This window comes from Vidua chalybeata, chromosome 18 (genome assembly GCF_026979565.1).
Source record: "Vidua chalybeata isolate OUT-0048 chromosome 18, bVidCha1 merged haplotype, whole genome shotgun sequence".
Taxonomy (NCBI): Eukaryota; Metazoa; Chordata; class Aves; order Passeriformes; family Viduidae; genus Vidua; species Vidua chalybeata.
In genome coordinates, this window is record NC_071547.1 from 11,289,264 (window position 1) to 11,311,522 (window position 22,259).

The 22,259-nt window shown below is 42.3% G+C and overlaps 1 long non-coding RNA gene across 5 annotated transcripts in view; it reads left to right on the forward strand.

Moving 5' to 3' along the window:
* LOC128797009 (uncharacterized) overlaps positions 1-22,259 on the forward strand; it is a 65,946-nt gene that overhangs the window by 17,400 nt on the left and 26,287 nt on the right. For 4 of the 5 annotated variants that reach the window (XR_008433970.1, XR_008433968.1, XR_008433969.1 and 1 more), the window contains exons 2-3: positions 3,374-3,487; positions 17,958-18,089. This is a non-coding gene — a long non-coding RNA (uncharacterized LOC128797009). Of the gene's footprint in view, positions 1-3,373; positions 3,488-17,957; positions 18,390-22,259 lie in introns of those variants that run through there. The other variant, XR_008433966.1, reaches the window with a different exon arrangement.

A 22,259-nucleotide genomic window follows, 5' to 3' on the forward strand; every position in this document is an offset into this window, starting at 1 on the left:
GGTGGCCATGTTAATCGTATCCCTGGTGGTCACAAAGGAGTTTAATAAAAGGGGTGGGTGGCTGGGTTAATTATTTTTTCCATCTGTCTTAGGAGAAGAGTGTTTTAAATAAATACAGCTCTGTTGGAGCAGAGGGGTTGCAAGGGTAACGTTTTTTGTTTGCCTTCTTTTGTCAATCCACCACCCTCCTTTCCACCCCCCACTTTATTTCCTGCTGTGGAGACAAGTGACTTAATAAACTATTATTTATTTGTTAAAGATGTCTCTTTCCAGCACTAGCTTTCCTGCTGGGGAGATGAGTGTCTATAAAATATTTCCAAAGGTGTACCTCCTTTAAAGATTTAGTGCGTTTCCCAATAGCTCACTCCAAGTCCTGCTGCTGTAAAAGTTGCTGGCTGTTTATTTCTCAACATGTCTAAGAACCTTAGTGATGGAACAAGACGAAAGTTTTGTTCTTCCATGATTTTTTTAATCTGCTTCTACTTTGAGTCTCAGTTCTGTACAGCAGGAGCAAACTGCCAAGCCAGAACTGAGCCCTATTTTGTTTAACAAGGCTCTGGTTTAGCTCAACTTTATACCATGCAGATCTGCTAAGCAGGATTGAGACCTTCATTTTAAACAACTTTGTGAACAGTTGCTGAGCAGGGAGGCTTGAAGTTAAACTCTGGGCTGGAAGGCTCTGGGCCACAGATCTCAGTATCACAGTGGTCAACTTCATTTCTTTAATGTTTCAAGACAAGTTATATTTTTACTACACCAGCATCTATGGAGGAGACTAAATACAATATGTTCCTGCTGGAAAAAAAGTCAGCATGGACTTTTTTTCACCACTGACACATCACTTCATTTTTAAAAAGCAGACTTTAATTTCTAGTTTTTGCTCAGAAGTTCATTCTGTCATGGTTAATGCTGTGTCCAGCACCTTTCTGCTTTCCTCATAGAAATCAGTAGAATATACTACATAAATACTGCATTCTAAGAGTATATATCCTCACAAATGGTATACAGTTTCTTCTCCAATACGATAGAATTTGGAATTACTACTGTAGGTATCATGCAATGTGTGTAACACAACCTTCATACACATACAGCATTACAGTGCAGTGGCCCAGACAAGTTTAACCTGCCATCTTCAGGAGCAATGATTCTGTACAATATCATGTCATTTGCTTTTTATAACCTCCCTGTATTGCATCAATTCCAAAGCTACAGGTGAAACCCCACCTTTGGGTCCATTTTTTCCTTGGGAGAAACCCTCAAAACTGATAAGATTAGAGGTATGAGGACATCAACCAACCCAGCGCCTCTTTTGAGTGAAAACTCCTTCCCATGTGGGGTTTTGGTCCAAGTTCTGGTTGTTCAGTGCTGATGTTGGACCTGGCACAACTTTTAAGCCTGGAGTTTGGCATATTTAGGAGCTACCTAAAGCAGAAGAGTACTCAGGAACCTTCCAGAAGTAGGGAGCTCAGTGTGGTTCTCTGCTTCCCCCAGGGGGAGGTGTCTATGCTGGCATGGTTCTGAGATGGGCATGGCCTCTGCTGAGAGCTTTCCTCAGCACAGGGGAGAATCACTAGGGGGTCCCTGAGGCAAACTGGGTGGGAGGAGGAGGCTGCTGAACAGAAGTCTACTGGAGACATGAAGAAGGAAGAATTCCCAGCTTGGGAAGTAGGTAGAATAAGACTGAGATGCCCAAGGTATGACTGGTCACTCTCTGTCCACTGTTCCGGGTGAGTTGTATGTGAGTTTGTGCCTGACATCTTCATTGAGCAAAAATGCCATCTTGCCATCATAGGATGGGCTCAGCATTCTCTGTTTGTACATTACTGCTGAAAGTGTTCCAAGAATATTTCTGTTCACCACCTAGATGAACTAAGAGGGAGAGACCTATGCAGGGAGGAGATAGGGGGAGGACTAAGAAGATTTGAGAGAAGAGTTGAAACATCACTAGAAAGAGGCAGACACTGAATTTAGTTCTTTGGTCTTACCGAATTTGAGACAACACATAGGACTCCTGCATCATCTCACATTGTAAGACAGGCCTACTGGATTGCCTTGAGCTACAGGTCCACACTGGGCAGGTCACTCTGAATGTAGCTCCTTGGAACATTAATTCCTTCCAGTTTGTGAAAAGTTGCAGAGAGGTTGCTTCTCCACTAGGTACGAGGGGAAGGAAGGATCCTGCAGGGGTCCCAGGAGGGAGCAGAAGATAGTTTAGGGGTGTAACTACTGAAAAGATGCAGTGGAATCTGCTAGGGGAGTGCAGGGCTCAGTCCCCTGTGTAGATGACCTTGTGTTGAACAGAAAGAATGCAGAAAAAGTAGAGAAGGCTTGGAAAATGGTTCTTTTTTGACAACTCGTTTGTCTAATCTCAGGAGGGCCCTAAAGAGAGATGAACCAGTGCATGATAAGAAACCAAGAGAGTGGGTGTTGGAAGCAGACTGTTAGCCAGCAACGACTGACAGCTGTATAAAATTCTGGAGACAGATAGTTGTAATCAAGATTCAGTCTCACAGAGACAATTAGTTATGTGAATAAAAACCAGAGCACAGATAGCTGAACGGAAAAGAAATATTTAATTCCTGTATAAGACTGATAAACAGCTAGGAAAAGTACGTGAAGAGACATCCTATGTACCATGAATGAAATTATTGTTATTTGAAATTTCTAAATTTCAGGCATTATTCAACACTCTATGTATACATCTACTCAGAGTGGCCTTATCTGCAAGGGCCACTTAGAGTTTCTGGTTTTACCCTTGTTCCAGATTTGGGGTTTTTTTTGCTTACTCAAAACACCAGTGTGAAATTGGAGAATTCTAAAACAGCCCTGAATTTAAAGCAGTGGAATCTGAAGTCAGGACCTTCCCTTAGCTTTGGCATCACCTTTCTCATTTTGTCCTCATTGATTTCAACAGTATTGCATGTGTAATAAAGTAAACACGTTGAGATTTGGCCCATAGCAGGAGTCATAAATTCTTTGTTTTTGAAGGCCTGATCCTTCATCCACTGATGTTAATAGAGGAATTCTTACTTGACATCATTTGGGAGGAACAGATCCCAAGGCGTTTGTTCTCAGGCATATCAAAGCAACTATTTTGTATTGAAAGTAAATTAAAATGCAATATTCCTACATTTGCCAGGAGTGTAAATCTGAGCACCACAAATCAAATTAATTGTATATCTATGTCCAATATTTCAAATGAAACCCGTGACAGTCAGACAAGTTGTTCGATAACTGATCTTTTAAAAACATCAGAGCAAGATTATTCAAAGGATTACTTCAAACTACTTTTTAGTGGCTGAAGCACAAAACGGTCTCGATTTAAAGTTTAAGTATAGCAATTTAATTTGAAGTTTCTCTGTATTTTCTCAAGGATGCTTGAGGACAGAATGTCACCTGAATGAGCTACTCCCTACACTAACCAGAAGGTGACTGGACAATTTACTGTGTACTTATTGAAAGGAAGGCTAAAGAATCATTTTTGTTGGTGAGTCTTGCAACAATGTTATTATGTGGGAAAACAAGCTCTAAAAGAAAAAGAGGAAAAAAAATTCTAAATTGTCTCTGATAATATCCAGCTTCAGAATGATGCGAGGATATCCAGGATAAATCTTGACACATTATTTTTAAATCATTCCCCATTTAGTTTAGCAATACACCCCCACCTCACTTTTGTTCAGTTTTTTTACAGAACATTTCTGACACTATAAATTCACTATTTAGGGTTACATCCTTACTTTAGGAAGGAATAATTCCTTTGCTTGTTGTGCTAATACTTGGCTGTTTTACATGATTTATGTGTTTTACTTGTTGTGGAAGTCTTAGTCTATTTGTGTGCATACACATACTACATATATATATATATATAAGTAAGTGAGTTTCTTTTCTGTTTTTCTGTAAAGTTTCTTTCTAGGGAAGGCTACTCTTTCTAGGTTTTTATAAGCTGATGGAACAGGCTTGTCAAATAGTCTTTATGAGAGAAGAAACAGGAAGATGGCTTGGTTTGCAGACAGAGGGTTATTGGGCAATTATGTTTTTTATAGAGCTGTTGTAGGACAAATCACGGGCCTGCTTTTGCCTTTGATGCTACGAGGCAGACGGCCCAATAAAGATCAGAACAAGGGAGGGCAAAGGGGGTCAGGGACAGAGCCTTCCCTTGGGGTCCCGCTTCTGCCGCTCGCCTCAGAAACCAGACACCCCTTCCAGATGCACCATAGCTCCACTGTGACCCTCCTGATGGGCCGTGCTGGGGAACTGGGAGTGCTCCGGGAAGTGTTCACCCTGCACAACCAGCTCCAGGGTTACATGGATGCTGGGGAGAAAGCTGCCCTCTGTGGTGTCCTGACACAACCACAGAGATTGTTTGCTCCCATGACTATAAATAGCCAACATACAAGAAACTTTGTGTGGAGAAAAAAACAGCTTAGCTTATGCAAAGTTGTAGAACTGTCAAGACTCTCCCTGTATTTGTCCGTTTCTTGATATCTATTTCCTTTTGTACTTCTGAACTCAACTTTCAGCCACTCTCCAACTTTTCACAATTAAGAAGAATTTTCCTTGGGGCGAGTTGTCCTATCAATTTTTGTTTTGTTTCCCCTTCATCTGTAGCAGTTGGGCCTGTGAGAGAATCTTGGCTTGCATAAACCACAAGTTATTTGTCTATGCCAATTCTTTTATATATAAACAGTGTTTATTAGAAAGGTGTGTTTATTTTGATAATGGAGATTCATCATATGCCCATGTAGGGCACACTGGGGAAATGTCATCTCTGGAGTGTTCTTAATCTCCAAACATTTCTCGTGCCATTTAGAGGCATTTCAGTTGGGCAGTTCATACCAAATACAAAATAGATAAATAAATGGTTGCACATTTTCATCATCTTTTCCTCATTATTCAGAGCAGCACATGATATGAACCTGAGCTATTTCTGTTCTATTTTCCCTTGAGACTCTTTGATGGCATTAGTTAGGTAAAGACCATATCCACATAAATGCTGTGAATAGTGTAGTGGAGTTACCTTTGGGAAAACCCTGCTCTGCTCTCAGGGAGTTGGTGCCTGGGACAAGTGTCAGAGCCCAGAACTGCATGGAAAGGAGCCCTTTACCTCCAATGCTTGACTGGCCAAATCTATAAAATACATACACAACAACACAGGCCCACCTAGGAAAGCTTGGGGCAGTAGATCTGTTAGAACCAAATTATTTCATAGGGTTAAAATTGTGGCTCAGTTACTTGAGACAGTTCCTGCACTGACACCTGGCACAGGCTTCCAAATTATCTATTTTGATCACTTTCACCACTTTTTTCCTCACAAGGAAAGTGTGTTGTGTCATGGATATTGGAGAGACCAGAAAGAGGGGACTAAGGGTGCTAGAATCACAGAAGTAGATTCAGTGTACATTATGTCAGTGAGGATAGAAGTACTCAGTGTGCAAGTATCAGATTTTGACCCCTGACTTTCCTTGCAAAAAGTGTTGACCCCCCCCTGCATCTTCAGGCTATCACAAAATAAGCTGTTTGGAATGAACTGAACTTAGAAAAAAGGTAGGATTTATTAAATACAAAATTGACTGACAGGGTGGAAGCTCTTTCCCCTTCCAGCATGCCACTGATCTACTTGAATACCAATGGGAAAGGGAAGAAAATGTATTATTTAATGAAACTCACTAGTGTTTGCTGTTTATTTGCTAAATGCTTGACCAGTTACAGAGAAAGTAGAGCACTGTCAAATTCTTATTGGAATACCAGCGAGATTAGCTAGGGAATACCTAAGAGAGATGAAGATGGATCAGTTCTGCCTGCTACACTTCCTTTTACTGTGACTAGTTTTCCTGTTTGATAAACCTGTAAGTTTTCCCTTTCCTCCACTACCAGTCACAGTTAGGCTTTTCCAAAGGCATCTGCTGCTTGTTTTTTGAGGAGTTCTTCAAATGATTGTTGGTCTGTGGCTGTTTTCAAGTGTCTGCTATAAAACCACAACATGACTAGCTGATGTTCATTGTTGTTATTCACAACACAACATCAAAAATTGTCTCATTCTGCACTCTGACAGAGAGAGAGCTTTGAACCACAGCATTGGAATTGCCACCAGATTCAGAACCCTCTATCAGGACTCTGCAGGATATACGGGATTCTAATTTCCATGTTTATAAGAAACCTAACTACTTCAAAATTTAAGACTTTATGGACAACTACTTAACATGCAGTGTATAAGAAAATAAAAATTTAAGGCTCAGAAGGGCCTCCTCAACTTGAACATTAGAAGTCTGAAAGTCTAGAAGATGGCTCAGTATAGGGCTTACATCTTTCCCTCCTAGAGCTGAGGAATTAATATGTAGCCCATTGGCTGAGCAGCTGGTCCCTGACAATCAGGAGAATTCCAAGACAGTCCCTTAGGCCTCTTCCAGTAGAGTCACGGGCAAGAGCCAGGCAGAAGCACCAAGCTCTGTGCCCGTGACATCTTGAAGACTTAAAAAACTGCACATTCCCTGCCTTCCTCTCTGCCTCTGCCCCCCAGTCATATTTCACCTACCTTGGGAAATCTGCAAAATTTCACCTGTGACAGCTCTGCTGACAAACAGGGGAGATCAGAGCTTTCATCTGGGTGATGAACTGCCAGGCTGTCAGAACAGCAGAGTATCTGTGCTGTGGTGAGACAGGTCAGGGCTGCCTCAGGGGCTCTGCATCCTGACCTTGGGAAGGCTCAGGGAGGACTGGGCTGTACCTGCTCCTGCCTCTCAGGGTCTGCAGGACAGTCGTGGCATGTGTTCCCTTACAAGGACACAGAGACAAACCAGAGACATCCCTGAGCACACACATGGTTTGGGGAATTGTCGAGGATTACACTCCATTCCTCAAATGAGGGCCTCCAGCACTGGGGGATTAATTGGCAGGCAAATTATACAAACTGATAGTGAGGCAATTACATGTAAAATTAGGTATTTTCATTTGAATACCTCACTGTGAAGCCATAGCATTATATTTCCCCAGCTGTTATTCAGCACAATTTAATCCACCTGAATTTTGGTACATTTATAAAGCACCAAGAGTAACAACTTGTTTTTCTGCATGACACCATATACAGAAGAGGACTATGTGAGTATTTAAGGAATTTCTCAATATATCCTCTTCCAGCTTCACTGGATCTGGTCTTTGAAAAGAGAAGGACATTTTGTATCTACTTGTCTGGACATTTTGCTATCTACTCACATACGTGTGGAATGGCTTGGGAAAACTCTGCATGGTTGTGACTTCCTGGATCAGCCCAGAAAACTGAAACAGAAAAAGAACTTAGAAACCCCAGTTTCATGCTACCTTTCTGTTTGAAGTAAGCTGAACCCACATCTAATTCTCTGACTGGCCTGAACAGTGTACTTTCTTGTGCCTAGGCTAAATATTTTATTTTAAAAAATGGAATAGAACTAAACCTGAGCATCAAGAATATCTCTATGTCCTCAAATATCCAACAGCCTTGTGTCAGTGCTTTAAGGAAGAGGCAAGATCCAGGGTTCAGTCAAGAAGCAGATGAGGGCTTTTAAGCCAGCTTATTAGTTCCAAGGATGAAGACTTTGTCAAGCCCTGAACTTTGTTTTAACCCCTCCCTACGGATGAAGTCTTCTGTCATCTCAACATTAATTTCTGTCAATACGTGGGGAATTTTGCTGAGAAATTTTCCTATCTTAACACATTACAGATGCATTTTTTCTACAAACATCTTGACTACAGGGTGGCAGTTTCAAAGCAGAGACAAGGAGGTAGGAAAGGTGGGTCTCACTGCAGTGAAAGCCAGTTATGAGAACATTAGTCATCTAACCCCTAATTCCTGGAGGGCTGGGTTGGTATAAGATCACTTTATACTTGTCTTGTTTCTTACAAGCTTTCCATTTGCATCTACTAATGACCATTGTAACAGACAGGATGCTGGGATAGATTTAGCTGTGATCTAATCCAATCTGACTCCTCTTGTGTGATTTGATAGTGGCTCCAAGACACTGTCTCTCCAGTGAGAAGGTTTACAAGGTTTACCCAATTTGAGTAGTCCCCATCAGTGGAGTTAGGGAACTGTGGTGCCTCTAAGTGCTTGACAGAAGGACAGTGACTTTGTTCATCTGAAGTGGGACTGAGAGGCCTCTCGAGGCAAGTGCCTTAGTGAAGAGCAAGTGCTATCATCGTTCCCTTTTTGCTCCCTAAATTTAAGACACTGAACTGTTAAGATCAGTTGCCCGAGGTGAGAATGTTTCTCGGTGCTATAACAGGATTCTCTTCTCCTGGGGAAAGTACCGTGTCAGACTAGTTAGTACCTCCTTGCTGCTGGCAATTTATTTCTAATGGCAGGAGCCGGAATTCCCCTTTTTCCACAGAAGACAAGGAAGACAGGAGGCTCTGGCTGTTTGTTGTGTTTTCTTGTCTTTTCAAAATACTGTTTAATACTTTCTAGATGTAGTTTTGCTCATTCACAGCACAGCATAGTGCTTCTACACCTATGTATGTTTTCTGTCCCCCCATTCCCTCAACTGTACCAAGAAAGTTCACAGGTGAATTGAAATTAGAGTGTGAATGCCAGGTTAGCTGGACCAGTAGTAAAATACAAAAAAACAGGATGCAGCAAGCTGTTGATTGCAGAGAGAATCTATGACCAGTAGAAGGTAGAGAGGGGAGGAAACCTCAGCATTGCTGATTTGTGTCTTTAGATATCACAGAATAGCCTCAATGAACTCTTAACTGCTTAAAATTTTAGAAATAGACTCTTCAATGTATTTTGAACCTCTCTGCTGCTCTGTTGGCACATAATACCCTTGTAGGACTGGCAGTAAGGGCTCAGGGGCAGATTACTGCACGGGGTGCTCTGTCTCATCATCCAGTCTTGTATGAAGCTCTCTGAAACTTAAGAGCAATGGTAAAACAAGGGGAACACTGGAAAATAGGAGTAATACGAGTGTTTGGATGGTTCTACTCTAATGCTGTGGAGCAGTCCCTGGAAAGATGGTATAGTTAAAATGGAATAATGTGCAGGTCAGTGTCAAGGGCAAAGTGTAGTCTTCTGCATCTGTCCTTGCATTGGCAAAGGAACAAGAAAATCTGCTGAACATTAATTAAACCTTTGGTTTTTTATTTTCTTTTCCAGTCACCCCTTGAATTTAGATCTCTCAGAATTCAGATATGTCCCAGAAATACTGCAGAATAGTGAAATATCATACTTACAGTGTTTGAGGAATCAAGAGGAAAGTGCTTAAACTCTTCAATTTTCTGTTTTTCTTCTAATCTCCCTCCTTCTTGCTAATGTAAATTACACCATATTAAACTCCCTCTTGCTGTGGGGACAAAACTAAGTGCACAAGGGGAAGAGTGGGAAGGGAAAAGGAAGGGAAAGAACATGATATTCGTGCACTGTTAAGTAAACAGGTCCAAAGAAGTCTGAAGTTTTACAGGAAATGCACAACATGCCGAGTCAACCGTCCCCTGCCACCTGCCTGCCCAGAGCACAAAGGGGAATCTCTGGACAGCCTCAATTTAATATTGGGTTGTGTCACTAGACCCAGAAATTGATGGAAAGAAGACATAGGTAAAAGAACCTTAATCTTAAGGCAGCCCTCTTTATTCCCAGCTAAAAGCATCTGAGAGGGGCTTTCCTCTCCTCTTTGTAGAGAGAGCAGAAATCCCATTTCACCCTCCTGTTCAGAACTGCCTGCCTGTACCTGCTCCTCCTGCCTCTGCTGGTCTGCTGTGTGTGTTTGGAATGAAAGATTTTCCCTGCAAGCCCTGAACCTCTTCCCTGGCCTGTCAAGCTCTTATCAGCACAGGTTCCTCAGTGGGCCACAATGATTTACTGTCCAAATAGTGCTGTTCTTTGTCAGAGATTGTGATCGAAAAGCCTTACTTTGCAGCTAATACGAAACTCTTCCCTTTCCCTCATGTTTTTTTACCTTTCTTCAAATATTGTTTTACGAGCCCATTGCTTGCTATCTGCCTGACACAGAAGCTGTGCCTTAGGGCATCATTTTCTCACCTCTAAGCCGGAGGGTTGTTGCTTTGATGCTGGGTTTGAAGAGCTTGGAACAGCTCCATGAAGGGTATCTACCCTGTCTCCCCAGGGCAATCTGCTCAGGTGAGGAAAGTTGCCTTCATGGTTCACACTGGCATTCTGCACATTGCTGTTTTGTTTTGTTTTACCCTGACACAAAAGGAAAAACTTTTTATAAAGGGACAGGGCTTGACATTTATCAGATGTTTGAAAATGGCAACATGAACAGGAATGGGAGAATGCCTGTTATTCACTGCACATTTCTAAGGTTAAACTTCAAATGCTTGAGCACTTTGTTCTTAAGAGGTCAAAGAAGCAATCAGGGAAGGAGTTTCTGGGCTGCAGTATACTTCCAAAAAAATAGGAGAAGACAACTATCCTTTCACTAGTCCACAGCTTCAGTTCCTACTTGTCAACTTTCTTCCCATATAAGAAAGGTGATGTTTTCTTGTTGATATCAAGCAAACCAGACATTCTACTTCTTCATTTTCATTAGAAGCTTCCTATTAATCATGCTATTTTCCAGAAAGATCCCATTTCTATTTCTGCCTAGAAATTCACATACTGAAAGTATGCCCATAACCTTTAAACTAAGTCCTGTCCTGAGATGCCTTCAACCATGCAGGAAGATTTGATAGCATGGACACAAATGTTTTTTCTCTTTAATTCAAACACAAATACAACAAGACACACTCAGTTGAGATGATATTTCAAGCACAAGGCAATGGAGATGTCCAGACTATTCACAATTCCACTCTGAATTGATTTTTTTTCTTTTTTTTCTCCTTACTTTACATAGAAGCACACAAGTGTGTATTTCACTATTTATCTTCATACTGTAGAAATGTGTATTTTACCTTATCATTTTTCTCAAATGCATGTTATTATCTCGGTGTACACCTGAATGGTGACTTGACAGCCTATCATTTTCACATGTTAGAACACATTTTAAAGTGTCTATCAAAGGAGCCTATTCTTACACCAGCTCTGTCACCCTTCAGTAGGGCTGCTTATTAATCATCATTCACATAAAAAGCTGTTTCCTTTGTGCAACAAACATGAGAAAAAGAAAAGGGCAAAAAGGTAAAGATGCATAGATTCTTTGAGATTTAGTAAAGTGCAGTTGAAGCTTGCGTGCCACCTCAAGATATCTTGTCAGATTCCATACATTTTAAAAAGAATTCCAGAGCAATAAATGATAAGAGCTCCCAAGTCAATGCAGCACTGCAGGTAGTGATGTAGATCAGTAGGATTTCTAAACATCCTACAGCAGTCTTTGCAAGTACAGAGGTGCTAAACCTGACAACCCCTCCAAATTCCAGCTGTAATTGTTTTCTCTCCATTAATGTCTCATTGCATTTTCAATGGAGACATCATTCCTTGCTTTGTCCTGAGCTCATGTGTGACATTCCTCCATCACATTAAACTGCTGCCAATTTCTGCCCTTAAGGGGGCTGCAATTAAGTGGAGGATTAATGCTACTGCTTGTTTGACCCAAAACAAGCTTGGGTCCTTGCTGAAGCAGAAATTTGCTCCAAATATTCTCTTGGATTTCTTGGTTCTTGAAAGAAAAAGCAAACGTGGACTTCACACCTGGCTCGGAGTGTGTTCATACAAGAAAGTCAAGGGTAGCTGTGTGTACTCTTTGCTGTTTAACCGGAGGCCAAGAGGCTTCCTATGGTCCAAAATGGGCAAATTACTGATACAGTGTCAAACTTGACAAAACAGATCAGATTAATATCTTGCCATTTAGTTTCTTCTTTAAAGAGGTACTAAAACAGTATCTAGTGCAAGAAGAGCTCCTTCTTATACTCTTCATGTAGCTTCTGAGTAGAATTAAGAGCTTTTGGTGGTGGTGGAATTTTATTCCTTCAAGTCAGATTTGAATTTGGTTTGTGTATGCCAAGCATTTGTGTGATCTGCCTAGAAGTGCTCAGCATCAGTGATTTTGGTTGAGAGATAGTTCTGTTTTTGTGGCTCTCAGAGGTGGTATTTCTCACCCTTTCCTGAATGTGAGCAGCACTTGAGAACCAAGACTTTAATTAATGATGGCATCTCAGGCAGCTGCTGGTGGCTGCCCTCTTAGAGCAGAGTACATCTCTGGTCACACTGACAGCAGAGGGGGCAGGGGAAGAGAAAACAAGGAGACCCATGTGCACAGAATTGGAAACCGATCTTCTGCTTGATTGTGTTTTAGCAGTTAGAACTGAACTGTTTAGGACTGCTTCATTTTTTTTTTTTTAGGTTCTTAACTGTTGAACCAGCAGTTCAGCATTTCAGTCTCCTCTGCAGTTTTCACGTTGCTTGTGTCAGAAGGGATGTCTCTCATCAGCCAAGTGCCCACTGGCACAGGCACTGAGAGTGTCCAAAATGCCAGCTGCAATTAAGCATTTCTGTTGTGAAGCCCCACAGTTTGTGCATGGTGAGAACAACTTCCCTCCCTGAGCACGAACTGGAGCCTACCAACCTCAGCAGCAAGAAAACCACTCATCCTTCCTCAGGTACTCACAGGCACACAATACAGAGGCTCACATGTGGATTTAGCAATATATGACCATTCTGTGCATCCATCCACTGCTTACAGAGTACAGAGGTAGAAGTGACCTCAGTGCTGTCCTTAGATTTCTCCCTAAATTAATGGTCTACCATGTGACTGCTTACTTGATAGCCTTGCTCCCTCTCTGTTACCAGTCATATTCAAATTCAGGGACAGATTTTTTTTTTTTTATTTTAAACCCCCCCTGTTACCCCTGAAGAACAAATACAGTCAAGAAAATAGTGCACTTTTATCACTGAATCTTTTGCTGATGTCACAGAGCTGACACAGGTTTTACTTTTGTCCATAACTATGTACACAGACAATATGTGATGGTGTAGTTTAGCACCAAGCTTGGCCTATAAATCTGAGCTGAGGGAGGCTGAGGTAGCTCCCCCTCCCATTTCAGTGTGAAGTCCTGCTCATCTGCATTTAGCCTGAGTTTGCAGAGCCAGCAGTTCAAGTTGCCATCACTTCACTTGCAGAGACAGCACATTTGAGCTGAGGTCTATGGAATGCAATATAGAACAATGCTCCATTCTCACTGGGGAATGGCCCAAATGGCTCCTGCTCCAATCCTCAGGGTTTATGTGGGACTCAGAGTTATCACCTCAGGTGGCTTGACTCACCTGGTTGTGACCTTCAGTTAATGCAGTCCTTCATCCTACACAAACAGAGGGTTTTTCTCCTTGCTACAGAGCAAACAGGTTTAGATAGTGCAGATTTGCTTCCTTCAGGGCTGAAGGAGACAGAAGGCTGGAACAATAAAATCCACTATATATATAATTTTGTATCTCCTTATCATGAACTCCTAAGAAGGGGACCTAAGAGGATCACTACTGAGAAAAGCACTATAATTGTAGCTCCTGAGCACCACATGGAGAAAATTGCCAAGGCAACCAATCATTCCTCAGCAAGGGCAGAGGTAGTTGAGTTAAGATGAGGTTGTTACAAACCCCTGCTGTGCATAATCATATAGTAAGCAAAATTTTTAAAAGGCTCTTGTAAAAAATAGGACAGAGTGGAAAGGAACAAGAGAAATTAATTTAGTCCTATTTTTCTGCTTGTTCACTGATTGAGGTATAAGAGCAAATTATATGTGTGCCCTGCACCTGAGGACACTGGGGGCTGGCGGGGAACAGCTGCTTCCTTCAAAACAATGCAGAGTGTCTGACACATAGGCTGCTGGGCTAGTTTTACCTGAAAAATATACTTTTGTTTCTAATGTATTTTTAAATATGAAATCTGAACAAAAGTGCTCTTCTAATGCAGAAGCTTAAGTCTTGGCTCTTTGTTACAAATTGCGTTCTTGGGGGATTGTTTGAAGTCAACAAGACCTTTGTGAATAGGATTTACTCCTGAAGTATGAGATTTGCAGATCAAATCTTTGAAAATTAAAAGGGTATATCCACAGCATCCTTCCACCCTCAGCAAACTCCTCTGAAGCAAATCTTTCCCTGGATTCCTCCATCCCATTACTCCAAGCTATTTATCTGAGCTGCTAGAAATCAGCTGTATAGCAGTACAGTGATTCACATGGCTGGATCATCAGCTGAAGCAGGTAATTTTATTTTTTGTTCAAACTGACCTTTCCAGGCAGCTTATTTCCAGCATTAGTGGTTCAGCCTGTACTGCTGCCCCACAAACAGTTAACCAGCACAACAAAGCCATGGCCAAGGCTAGGTACCCCAAGTATGAACAACTGCCAAAAAAATCTGCCGCAGGACTTCAGTGAACAGCACTTGTCACTTCTCCAATTCTAGACACTGCTTTCCTCCAGTGACCTTCTACTTAAACAAGGAATAATTACTGCTTCACAAATGCCTGTTTCCATTTGGTTTGCTTCTTTTTTTTGTTCTGAGCCATGCTGGCTCCTGCTAAATAGTTTGCAGACCAGACTGGAAGCGTTCTAGACCCACTTGTGCGGATTCCAATTTCCACAAGTTGAACTGACCCCTAGTTTCTGTAGCTAGAACTGTGTCCATCATACATGTGAGCATCAGAAGTGGGATTCACCTGGGAATTGTCCCACAGTGATGTTCTTGTTGCATAGCTCAGCAGTAGCCATATAGCAGGGAGCAAACCAAAAACATAACCTACAAAACAAAAGCCCTATCTGTCTTTATTTGTATGACCTGAAACCAGACAACTACAATTAGTACCCTCATGAAAAACTGAGCATAAAACCTTGTGGAAGAACAGATGCCAGCTGGAAAGCTGAAGCACTACAGTAGCCTGTGCTGTTGTGTGAAATTTTGCCTCAGAAAAGTCATATGTAATAAATATGATACTGATCTTTGCTTTATTGGCAATTAGCAGGGGTGATTTTTGTTCAGACTGGTATCTAGTGGCAGACTAACTACAGAGCTCTCCTGCAGCGTGGTCTGATTTAGTGATGTTACAGCTAAAAACCAAATAACACTTGCCCAGACCTTTCTTTTACTAAAATTAAACTCCAGCTCATTCCTAAATAAGTTTGAACTCTGTATGTTTGCCCTTCCGTACCCTCCAAATGAAAACTGACATTCAAGGAACTGAAAAACAAATCCTTTAGTTAGCAGAGAACCCTCGAAGAAAGTGGTTTTTCCGTACACATGAGGTGACCAGAGAGATGGATGTCTCTCTTCTGTGATACTCTGAACCTATGGAAGGATGTTTGCTTGTCCTACCATTCAGGATTCACTTCAATATTGACATTTTGAGCCCCACCCCTTTAAGGGTCCTCAGAGTAATCTGTATATCTTTTCATTGACAGATTAAGCTCTTTTCCAACCTTCATTTTATAGATGAGTCCCAATTTCACTGTTTCACTCTTGCTTTTAAAATAGCCTTCCTGTTTTATACATTGCCTTCAGCCTGCAATACCACATCTTTCCATAAAGAATTTAGGTGTGGGGTTTGTTTGGTTTGCTGAGGAAGGATGCTTTTATGTTGAGGCAGACAACTGCAGTTGAGGGTATTTAGGTTGTGCCCACAGGGCCTCTCACAGAGTGAGCAGTGTGTGTAGCAAGTTATGACTTGACTTCTATGGCATTGCTAAAAAAGATAGGGATAATACTTCACTATTTCAAGGTGATACAAAACTAGAGTAGTGCTTGAAATCATGCTGAAACAGCCTCTTTTCCCTCAAATAGAAGGTGTAATGGAGGCAGTGGTTTGTTATTATTATGTATTTACCCAATCTCATCTAGATTTTACATGTTTTTGCCCTGTGGTTATGTCAAATAGGGAAGAATACAGGAAATATGATTATATGCTGTGAAGTAAATTGCTCTTATTTGCTGTTTTGTCCATAAAAGCTTCCTGGGGGAGCTAGGAGCTCAAAGGTAATTTTAGCTATGTCAGAGAGGGGTTTATGCACCAATGAAAGCATTATCCTCTTCCCTGTCCTCTTTGCAACCAGAAGTGATTTGGGTTCCCCCCTCTCCTTCTCCACCAGGTTGGGAAGGAGCCCATCTGGGTGGCAGGGCTAACTGAGCTACTCGGAGCTAATTTGCTTATGAGCTGCACTTGCAAATTCATCTGTGGAAACACAGGCTCAGAGCTTGGCATGACCCATCTTTGAGACAGAATGGCTCTCCCTTCACTGAAAGCTGACCACAGCCAAGTTCCCTTCTGGTATCACTTTGAATAACTGTGTTTGACAGAAATTATATAAACAGTATTTGTACAAAACAGTTGTGTGCCTACCTTGTTTTTCTGCAGCCTTAGGATAAGAACTGGACAGCACTACAGCCATCGAGCTGGTGCTGCTTGGGCCCTTCTGGAACTGAGCATGGATCAGTGGGCTCCTTTCTGGCAGCCTTTTGCCACCCCTGCTTTAGTTACTATGCTTTGCTTTACTCCAATTTCCATACATATTGTGCATAAGTGTGCAGGAGAAGTCTTGAACAAGAGAAGTCTCACCTGGCTTTTCTGGCTTTAGGGTCCCAGTCCTACACATGTGCTCCTGGAAGCCTGTACATCCCAGTGGCTTGGACTGAGGGAGCAAGACTCTCCTGGAGGCTTGGTGTTACAACTTTGGCTTGGCTCAGAGAAGTCAGGAGATTGTCAGTGCTCCTCTTGAGGCTGAAAACATTCCCAGTCCAGGGAGCAAAGAGTGAGAGAAAAACCAAGGTGTTCTACACATCAACACAAGGCACTTTGTCCAGATTATTCCAGACAAAGAGCCTTATGTTTATGCCTGTGAAGTTTTGCCATGAAATGAGAACCTCTTTCTCTTCCTTTAGATTTGAAAAAATGCAGATGCAGCTCCAGGTTATCAGTCCTGAAATGTGCAAACCTGTCTTTTTTATCACTTCAAAGCTGTACATTCTGATGTCTCTCAGGTCAACCTTTATCTCCTGAAATATATTGTAGGAGCAAAAGAAGTTATTAAACTCTAGGGAGAAACTGGTTCCTTTCCTGTGAGACTTTGCTCACTCTCCCATTCCCTATGAATGTCATTGTATCTGCTGTTTGCTGAGCAGGAAATGCATTATTAAAGCAGTTTCTCCTCCATAAACTGCTTTGCATCTGACTGTTCCATTGTAAATCCATAGCCACAAAGTCAGGCCACCTTGGGATAACCCAACATGAAATCTGACCTGATGAAAATGGTTCATGCCTCCCGGCCTGCATTGCAACCTGTGAGAAGGGCTTTTATTATTTATTCAAAACCTGTTTAAATCCCCCTTTTTCTGAAACAACCATTTTAAAAATATTAAAACACCACAGCTAAGCTGGGAGATTAAACAAGTTTAAACCTTATCATTGCAGGTGGGATATTAGTCCAATAAAATGAGGAGGGATGGCAGGCTGCATGGTAACTGGAGCCCCTTCTACTCAGTAACTAATCACTGAGAAAGCATTTGGGGAAGGGGGGGAGAGGGGATGAGGGACTGACACAAACAATGCATCCAGGCTCCTGGCAACCCTCTCTGTTTACCATGGTGATGCACAAAAGGAAGAATGCCACGCAGAGTAGCAGACCTGGATCTGTCCCCGTAACACTTGCCCTAGATTCAAGTGCTCTGAGAGGCTGAAAATGTGACCTTCAGATATTTTTTCTGATGGATGATGCTGCAGCTGGACAACACTGTTCCAAAGCTGTCAAAAGGCTGCAGAATATTTGCCTACATTTCTTCCATTACACATTTTTCTTTTACATCTTTAGCTATCAATGCCTCTCTTCCACATTTCCACTCTTGTACTGACACTTTTTAAGGAGAGCCACAGTCTCTCTGTGGGCCTTATTCACTCAGAAGTGTAACTTCATTAAAAGTATTTGAATTAAAACCCATCAAAGCCCAAAGTTTTCAGGTGAGGGATGGCTATTTAAAATAATATTCCTCTCTCTTGAGAGTAGTATGTTCTAATAGGCCATTCGTGTTCTAAGGTACCCTAACTTCTGTTTTCCAGTCAGGAGTAGCTTATGGGAAAAACTTCAGTGTTCTACAGCTGGATCAGACCTTCCCTTCTGTCCCCAGACTTCAGTCCCATCATGCAGGAGGACCACAGGTGGAGGTACAGCCTGGGGAGCACCAGCAAGAGGTGAGGCACTTCTAAACCTGAGGCACAAATGTGCCAAACAGGAGGATCCTGCACTGCTCAGCAAGATGATAAGAAAGGAGTTTATCAGTACAGGAACTTGACCATCTGAGTGGTGAGAGAATCATTGAATGCTAAGAGAAATTACTTTGGTTGCTTACAAGTTTAACCTCTTTTTGTCACCAGCACTGAGACCTATGAAGCTGGTCCCTTTCTAGGGCATCTTTACAGAGACACAGAGATACAGTGGAGAGGATCCAATGTAAAAGAAAAAAACAAATAAAACAAACAGTGCAAGCAAGATTTTCAGGGCTACATAATTGTCCTGAGTAAGGGGTAGTAATCACTCAGTGATATTTCAGTAATTCAAGTTCTCCAGCCTTAAGGAGTTTCAGGAGGAAAATTCTAACATGCAAAAAAATCCACTGTGATTTTAAGTAGAAGACAAAAGGGCTAAAAACCATACCACTACTCCTGTCCCTCACTGTTGATTCTCATAAAAGTTTTAACTAGAAACTAACACTCCACACATTCTACAAAGAAGAAGGAAAGTTTTGAGAGCTGGAAGCTGGCTTATTTGAGCTGGACAGGTTTTATCTGGCTATCATAGAGGAAAACTTTGAGTGTACATTAATTTGTTTTAAACACAAACCTGTTTCTAACAGAAGAATTTGTGCTTTTACCATGTATCACAGGTACTTAGGCAGGCAGTGTTCACTGTATAAACCCAAATCATTAAATGGCCCTTGGCCACTGCTTGAAGTGAGACAAGTATCTGCCTGAGCTATATACTTAAATGCTTAAGAGAAGAAAAAAAGGGAGACAGAGTTAATAGAAATCTCAGAGCACTAATAATGCAAGTGTAACTCCTAGAAGGAGAGCTACTGAATGGTGCATCCAGAAATACTTAGGAGAAATCTGAAAATAGTGAATGAGGTGCTTTGAAGGGGTCACCAGTGGGCGTGAAGGACAAACACACTGTTAGAGACTCATGGGGAAAACCCTCTAAACTTGCCGGGTTGCCTGAGACCAGAGCCAGGGGGAGAATAGATCCAGAGCAGGTGTGAGATGGTCCAGCTTTCAGGTATTTTTGAACATACTTACCTGTAAGCCTGCTGCCCATGTTTCCAGCCCTTGATAATTGCATCTCCTCTCCTTGTCATTAACACACTGTTTTTGGTGGGAATTGTAAAGAAACATTTGGTTGTGACTGAAGGAACACTCCACCAGGGAGTGTGAGAAGGCTGATTTCATTGAATTAGAGATTTCCATGAGACTCTAAGGAGTAGCCCAGAAGTGAATATACAGGGAGGGTCCATGTGGGCCACAGAACATCTGATTCCTTTTGGAGGATGGGGTTTCTACTCATGACGTAGTTCAGGTATGTTTCCAGCTCTCAACTCCAAAAGATTAGAGTGATTCCGCAGTGGTTTGGGGTTGTTAGCATTCTTGGATTCTTTGGTGTTTATTTAACCTCCTTCCCAATAAGTATGGCCTCGGCAGTCCGAGATGTTTCCTTTTTCTGAGAGTGACACAGGCAGTTCATTCCCATTCAGTATTCCTATATACAGTTAAATTTTATGTGAGGGATAATCATCACTTCCTAGCTCAGCTGCATTAGTCTCTTCCTGTATACCAGCTTATAATCACTGTAAATTTGGGATGTAATACAAGTTTAAAGCATGCTGCTAAAATATCCTTGCATCAGAGGTATACAGAAAATGTCTCAGTCTGATGTGTGTGGCTACATGTCCCCACACTACATTGTCCAGTGGGGCCCAGTTTGTACTTTGCAAACAGCACCAGACCAGCCAGTGCTGAGCCTCTGTTCCACTGGCTGCTGTATTTTCAAGTACAACAAAGGGGTACCTTTGATGACCACAAACACAAGTGCCTGCATTCATGTCTCATTCGAGTCTAATGGCACTCAAGATGCCCAAAAATCAAGTTATTATATGGTGCACAAGATGCTCAGTACTGCCTTCCACTCTCAGGACACGGTCCCAGTATTCTACACCAACCATGTCTTCAGTGAAAGCCTCTTTAAGTATGTCTTCCTTAATACAACTAAAGCAGCTCCTTATCAGATCTCTCCGTATATGTAATCTCAGGGTTTTTTTTTTTTTTTTTTTTTGTCAGACGAAATCCAAAATCCCTCTGGTTTTGAACACTTATTAGGCTTTAGCACAAAGGTCACCCACAGAACACAACCCAGCCGGCAGCAGGGAGAGCCCCTCGCCCTCAGCCCTGCTGTAGGTGAAGCCCCAGGTGCGCCCGGGGAGCGCTGACAATGGGGGGGATGTGGGAATGAGATCGGCAAGGGGAGCCTCAGCTTGCTGCTGCCAGAGATCACGCAGGAGGTGTCGCTGGAGTCTGGTTCTGCCACCTGAGGCTGAGGAGTCCCCTCAGCCAGCGTCCCGGCACTATGGGGACACAGCATGTGAGGACGCGGCCAGCGCGTCCTGGTGCCTCGAGCCTTGGGCTGCGGCGACACCTCCCGGGAGCTGAGGGCACAGGAGCAGCGCCCACTCCTCTCCTCCACTGCTCTTGTCCGATCCACCAGTTAGAGATAGCCTTTTGATTTTTAACATGGGGTCCAGAAACTTTCCCTATTTGACATTTGTTATGTTCATTCCTCAGAGAAGTAGCCCTTTGTTTTACTACCAGGAAAACTTCTGATCTTGAACACAGCACCAGTATTAAGCTTCTAGGAGACAAGATTCTAAGCTCTTTCCTATAGAAGACACCTTGAATTTAACTGCTAAGTTGGTGAAAAATGCTTGAACAGTGGTAGTTAAGAGCCCTTTTTGCTTCTTAACCCAGTCAAAGGCCCAGAACATTTGCCAGTATGGACAAACACTGGCTCTGGTGGTTCCTGGAATTGGATCATAGGGATCAATAAGTACCTGCACGCACTAGGAAAGTTGTTATGCCCAGTTCAGCCCAAAGACTCCCAAATACAAAGCCTGTGCTCTGTTTATGACGTTTGAAAGGTGATGTGTGAGAAAGGAGGACTCTCTTGGGGAATCCTTTGGTAAGTCAGTTGTGGTGTGACTGGGTAAGTCATTCCCACATCAGCCCCTGTGCAGGTTCCTGTCAGTGGTGTCTGTCATACTCCAGAGAGTACTGGAAATTTAAAACCCCTGACAAAGGCAGAAGCTTCCAAAATCTGAGCAGCAAGGAAGAACACAAAATATCCTTATCTTCTTGCTGATGACTTGGGCTCACTTAGTAAAACCAAATGTCCTCTGTAGTTCCTCACACCCCAATGGGATGCCAGTCCTTTACCAGGGGAACAGCCTGGTCACTCCAGGACAGAGCCTCACAGTCCTAGCTGGCTTTTTGGGGGAATTCCAGTGTTTGTACACCAACATAGATCTAAGGATGCAAAAGTATCCTGCTAAGCTCCCTTTGTAAGCAAAACCTGGGATTTCACACAGACTCAAGTTGTGGGGAAACTAGCTACTGAGAACAAGAAACAGGACTGACTTCTTCATGTCACTGCAGAGACCCCTCCAGTCAGCTCAGTCACATCCTGTCTCCTAAGCATGTTTCATTCAGAAAAGAATGGTTCTTGCTACACTTCAGAAACAAATACATAGCAGTATCATTACATTCAGACCAAAAAAAAAAAAAACCCAAAAAAAAACCAACCAAAAAAACCAAACAAACAAACAAAAAACCAACCCAACAACAACAACAAAAAAAACCCCACCAGATTAAATCATCTGAGTTCAAACTGAAGTGGGACTTTAAAGTGTTCTGCCAACTTGGACTCTTGCTGTCAGTTGCTGTGCAGTGGGCAGTGGGACAGGACAGTATCTCAGCACTCTCACTACCTTTTCCCCAGAAATGAGTGCTAGAGTTGTAACAGCAAGAGTATTCCTAGATGCTTGTTTTTCAGTCTCAGCTCCTGGCCATAAGGGTTTTTTTCCCCCTCCTTAACAGAATGGCACAGTCTTCAGCCTCCTCCCCTGGTTCCCATCTTCTTTGGAAAATAAACAGCTCTGATTGTTGTGCACTTGAGATTATGAAAACATCAAGTCCATTAGTATTTGGCAAAGTGCTCTCTCATTTCCTTCTGATGTAATAATTGAGAGAGAGGGAGCGGAGACGGCAAAGATAGCACAAGGCACAAGTTAATGACCTTCTCGCATGTATGTGTGGGCTCTT